Source organism: Varroa destructor, unplaced genomic scaffold, assembly GCF_002443255.2.
Source record: "Varroa destructor unplaced genomic scaffold, Vdes_3.0 BEIS01000003.1, whole genome shotgun sequence".
Classification (NCBI taxonomy): domain Eukaryota; kingdom Metazoa; phylum Arthropoda; class Arachnida; order Mesostigmata; family Varroidae; genus Varroa; species Varroa destructor.
Window position 1 is genome coordinate 49,634,375 of NW_019211456.1, and position 5,315 is coordinate 49,639,689.

At 42.6% G+C, this 5,315-nt stretch overlaps 1 long non-coding RNA gene across 1 annotated transcript; it reads left to right on the forward strand.

Annotated features, from left to right (window-relative positions):
• The first annotated feature begins 2,081 nt into the window (after window positions 1–2,081).
• Window positions 2,082–4,557, forward strand: LOC147757084 (uncharacterized). The gene is made up of 2 exons (XR_015324535.1): window positions 2,082–3,474; window positions 4,337–4,557. It is a non-coding gene; the product is annotated as an uncharacterized LOC147757084 (long non-coding RNA).
• The last annotated feature ends 758 nt before the right edge of the window (window positions 4,558–5,315 follow it).

Genomic DNA, 5,315 nt, shown 5'->3' on the forward strand with positions numbered 1-5,315 from the left:
TAAAAACTGTGTTTGAAACTATTTATTGCGTAAGCGTCGAGGAGGCTATTTCTTATATGTGTGTCAATGGAATTACTCCAGCCGCGAGATAACGAACAGATTACGAGGACTTCAATATGCAGTCATGTGAAGGAGGCGTGCGTTCGTGCTCCTTGGTCTCAGAGGATCTGTCTGTCCTAAAGACGGAAGAGACGTTTCACATTGATCAGAAAACAAATGCAGAGCATACATAATTCGTCTCTAAATAGCTGTACTTTCAAATATACAGACAGTAATTTTAGCGGGCGATGCTATAGGCATCGTTGAAGCATGACGTGATGTAATAGGTCGCGAATGCAACCGACCTTCGTGTCAAAATATAGGAGTTCCTTTTTCTGCTTTTAATTTACGGTTATGAATGCAGTAAGTATAGTGTTCTTTCGGTAGTAGAAACTCGTCTTAGATGTTAAGATTCGCTGTACCGTCACAAGACAGAAAGTGGAATTGAGCCAAAATTGTCCAACTCACGCCGACAATTGCGCCGTTCGCCGGACGACCAATCTACCATCGTTACCTATGTAGATCGGATCTCTCAAAGCTTCTGGGAATACAGGGCCAGATCTTACCGCTACCGTCAAGGATGAGTAATACGAATACGAAGGAAGTTACCCCATTGACCAACGACTGATACGGCGCAACACGCTGAAAAATTCAATAGAGATACACAGTAAAATATGAACGACGGAGCCAGAAACGCATTCGATACGTCCCTGTTACATTAGTGACGCTGCGTCAATGTGAGCCAAGTAATTCAGCTTTTTCCAAATGACTTTAGAATGACTGGAGTCAATCGTTGACTCCGATAAACGCGCATACATAGAAAGACAAGTAATGGTTCTCGTTCGGCGCCCTCTAGACGTCTGCGTTTGCTGATATCAAGGGTATCGAATGTGTGAACGCGTAAAAATAATTGTGTACCATAAATATACATCGTCACTCGAAATGGTAAATTGAAAAAAAATTAAGCAATTTTACCGGAAAATGTATAAAAATTACCGGAAATAAAAGTTATGACTATAGCGACCTTAACTGTCAGTGACTGATGTTGACGCTAGCGACATCGTACGCGTATGCTTTTTGCATTCCTGACAATTGAAAAAGCTAACTATTCATTAAGTTGTGAAGATAACTTGCTCGTGTGATGCATGCATATCTTCGAGTACTTCGTGCGAACGTTCAATCACATCTAGAGAACGAAGCTCAAAACAATGTCGTGCTCAAGAGAAATTGTACTACTAAACGCACGTTCTTGTGCGGCGTACGCTCGGAGATACGTTTTTTTTTCTTTCTATAATCGAATGTTATGTAACTTTCATATTTCCATAAATATTCCATAACTTCCATAGAGCTAGCGGAATGCCGACTGAAAAAAGAAAACCAAACAAGTGACGATACATGAAACACGCACATTACCATCGTTACGAGTATGAACAGATAGATATTTGGATTTTTTTTTACCGTCGAGCAAATCTCTAAGCTCAGTTATACTACAGCTGAGCAAGCGTTCTCATCTGTCCATGTGTCCATTTGGTAAGCTTCAAATCTCTCCCTAATAACCCTATATTAAAACAAACAATTGCTACTAGAGATATATAATGTGTCATTGGATTTACGAAAATCATTACTGAGATACGTTGGCCAGTGAACTTGAGCTACCGTTCCCTTTGCTGTCTTCTATTCGCTGTTTAATTCCCTTTTTTTTTTTTTATATTTCCTTTGATAAACCTTCAAAGTGCTATAATGTTTCTTCTTCGTAATAATGCTTTTATTATTATCATTGCTATGACTATATCTTCATTTTATACATTGTTTCTTTCTTTAGGCAATCGCGATTTCTATTCAGCTCCTAAAACATGTGTGTCCGAAATCATATTTGATTGACCCCTAAAACAGACGTATGATAGAGATCTGTCTACATACATTTCCTTAGCTTTATTTTTGGCATACTACATAATAAATGGTTTGCCAATAGTGACGTGATGTCATCGACATACCATAAAAATCAGCACAGCTTACAATATGTTCACGCAATATAAAAACGACTGCAACACACGAGTCTATAAATCCATTGTATGTTGCCGTTAGGGAGATGACACTACGAGAAACGTCCATGCACCGATTGGCGTTTCCCGCTAAGTTTTTCGTATAATTTTCGACGGATGGATTTAGAAGTGGACGACGCCCGTTCCAGCATCGCCTCGGTGCTACCCGGCGCACCGCTTTTGTAGCAGGGGTTGACGAACGAAGACATATGACAACAGCATCGACCTGTTCAAACAACGATCAGCAGGCGTGCAAAATTCGAATAGTACGCAAGCTGCTACCACATTCGATCCATGCAGTGTGTCTGTTGCCTGCGTCGTCTCCCCACAACATCGACAGGACAACAGCATAGGTGTTACTAGCAGTAGTACTACTACAGGTATTACTGTGACCGCGTGGTCATCGTCATGTTCTGTTTACCACCTACAGGCGGAACGGTTGGCCCCCCACAAACGCGCGCTCAAAGTTACCATTGTCACGCGGCGTGTCATACCGCCGCCAAAGTGACATTGAATTCTGTCGAATTTCACTCGTCATCGGTGCGATCAGAGTAACATACAGGCTACGCATATAGCTCTGTATCAGGTATGACTACATACGTACTACGCAGAAGAAGCAGACAAAGATGCTGTACGACGATAGCAGCAAGATCGGCTACGAAAATGTGAGGTAGAAGAGTCGCAATGATGACGATCAAGAGAAGTGCTGTAAATAACTCGCCAGAGCATCAAACAGCTCAGAAGGCCATCCATCCTATTCGGGCGATCCGTCGCAGTGCAGGTTGGGCCAGGTACGAAGCGTGGCCGTCACCTAAGCTCCAACAGGCCAGCAGGCTGATTCGCTTGCTCGCTCACTCGTTCATTGTTCGTTCGTACGGCTCAGTGTCAGGAGACTGCTGCGTAGACGGAGATTTGACTTGTACGGATGCTGATACATGTATGCGGTTTTCATTCGAATGACGCTCCGAAGCTGCGCGTGCTAAGCGCCTGCGCCATTGGTCGGTCGAACAAGTGTCGTTCTACCAATACTGTAGTCGCTGCGGAAGCCGGCAGCGACAGCGGCTCGATTGGTGCTCATCCGCGCACTGAACGTAGCTAGTTGCTCCAGGCCATTCTGTGCGGTGCCTTCAAATGATCCCAGAGGTCGCGGGGGCGTCTGCGGGTCACCTTTAGCCGAGATAAATCTTTGGATGAATCTCTCTTTCCCTGTGTTTTCATAGTATGACGGCATCGTTGGTGCTATATCCTCACTGTAGACTTCGGCGCTTGGCAGGCACTCTGCTGGCCGACATGGCGCACTAGCTTTTCTGCAGAACGATTCTTCTTGTTAGCATGGTGAAATAGTGACGAACGGCCAACGAGCAGACGGCAAAGAAGATAGCGTCTGACAAGCGTATGTACGGGTTGCTTATCAGAAGTTCAAGCGGTGGAATCGCTAGAAGAATAGCAATGATTAGATTTCCCGTCGGCTGTCTGAATATTTCAGATATGCAGTGGAATCTACTGTTCATGTTTGGACTCTGAGTGATGCCTATTTAGAACACGTGTCAATCTGACAAAAATAATAATCAATAAGTTCCAGGAACGATTTACGACTTACCATAAAAAGTGCATTTAGGTATTTTGCCTAGTGGATTAACGCGGTTCTACGCATAATAACCACGATGTGGCGCCACCTTTATTCAGGTGCCGTTAGGAAATTTTTCGACAGTATCCGCCTCAGTCAATTTCCAGCATCTACTTACCTAGCAATAACTATTTCAATACTACCCGGTCATTCGTTCGTTAACTTAAAACGCTACCTTTACATTTAGTATTATAGAGACATCCTATTTGAATCTATATTCTGCTCAAATAGCCTACAAACAAGTTCAGACGATGTCAGGAACAGCATCATAAATTCTATAGACGAAACACAATGCATGTACGAGAAGAGTTATATACTGAATGCAAAGTTGTATATATGAACTTTAAATGTGTTTAATTTAACGTCCGATACTGCCTTTATACAAACACACGCTCTACCACTGCACTGTGACACAGACGCACCGAGTTCTCCATGTTAAACATTCTGATCAACAGCTATGATAGTCGCGAGCCTGATCGGCTTTCACAGTAATGTCAGCTTAACTAAAACCTTCATCTATACATATATATGTGGGTATTGTTAGTGGTCTCCAAGCAACTTTATAATGGGCGCAGCCATTGATTCCGTTCCAGTGTTCACTGAATTTACTGTGTAACATTTATTACAGGTTACTAAGGGGGCGGAAATGGGCACAGTTGATGAGCTTCGAAATGTTTCCCTTCAACTACTGACCCCAACGGCTACCTGGGCAAGAAATCGGAAAAAGAATATTAAAGCAAAGTGCTTTTTAAATATAAATGTTAAAGTACGCATCTAGACTTGGATTGACGCAATCGGTAGTTAAGTTGAGAAATTTCCTCGGAATAAAAGTTCGCCCTTCATCCTTTATTATTATTATTATTGATATTGCTACTATCGCTAGTATATTTCGGAAACTCCCTACCTTAAACGTCAGCTACCCCCTTTCGTATAAAAGCAGTGTGGGGCATATCAGACCCTTGTTTGCATCACGCAATTCAATCGCGTGTTTTTTTTTGTTTATTCACCTTAGTTTTACTCTAAGCACTACCTGCTCCAGAACATTACCGTCTATTGATACTTTAGATGCGCACCGTGCCGAAGCTTACACCAATAACACATGGCATTCGGAACTTTCACTCCTTTCCTCTAGAGGAAAAAGTTACTTTATTCTACATTACCTTATAGCCTGTTTTCGTCGCTATTTAGCCATCATTATCCTTACGTTTTGCTTCTGCTCCTGGCTAAACAACGCGATATAACTTGAAAAAAGGAAGTATGAAAGTTACTAGAACAGCAGGTGTCGCAAAAGGCTCGTTGCCGGTGTGCTCTACTGAACATTTTAGTGTCATCATTTTCTTTAGCATTATTCTTCTTTGTTCATTCTGCCCTTTCAGCATTCACTTTACTTCTGGCAAATCATATTTAGGCGGGTCCTTGCCCCAGCCGGCTTTGGGATGGACCCGCCCAGATAGCTGCTGAAATGGCGATGCCAGGACATGTCAGACTACTAACCGTATCGTTTAGTCCAAGCATATCTGTTTCAAAATTCAACAATGGCAACCGTTAAAAGAAAGCGAACGCTTCAGTCCTGGTGGGGGTGTATAGAGGTCGTTTTTCAGTTCAGC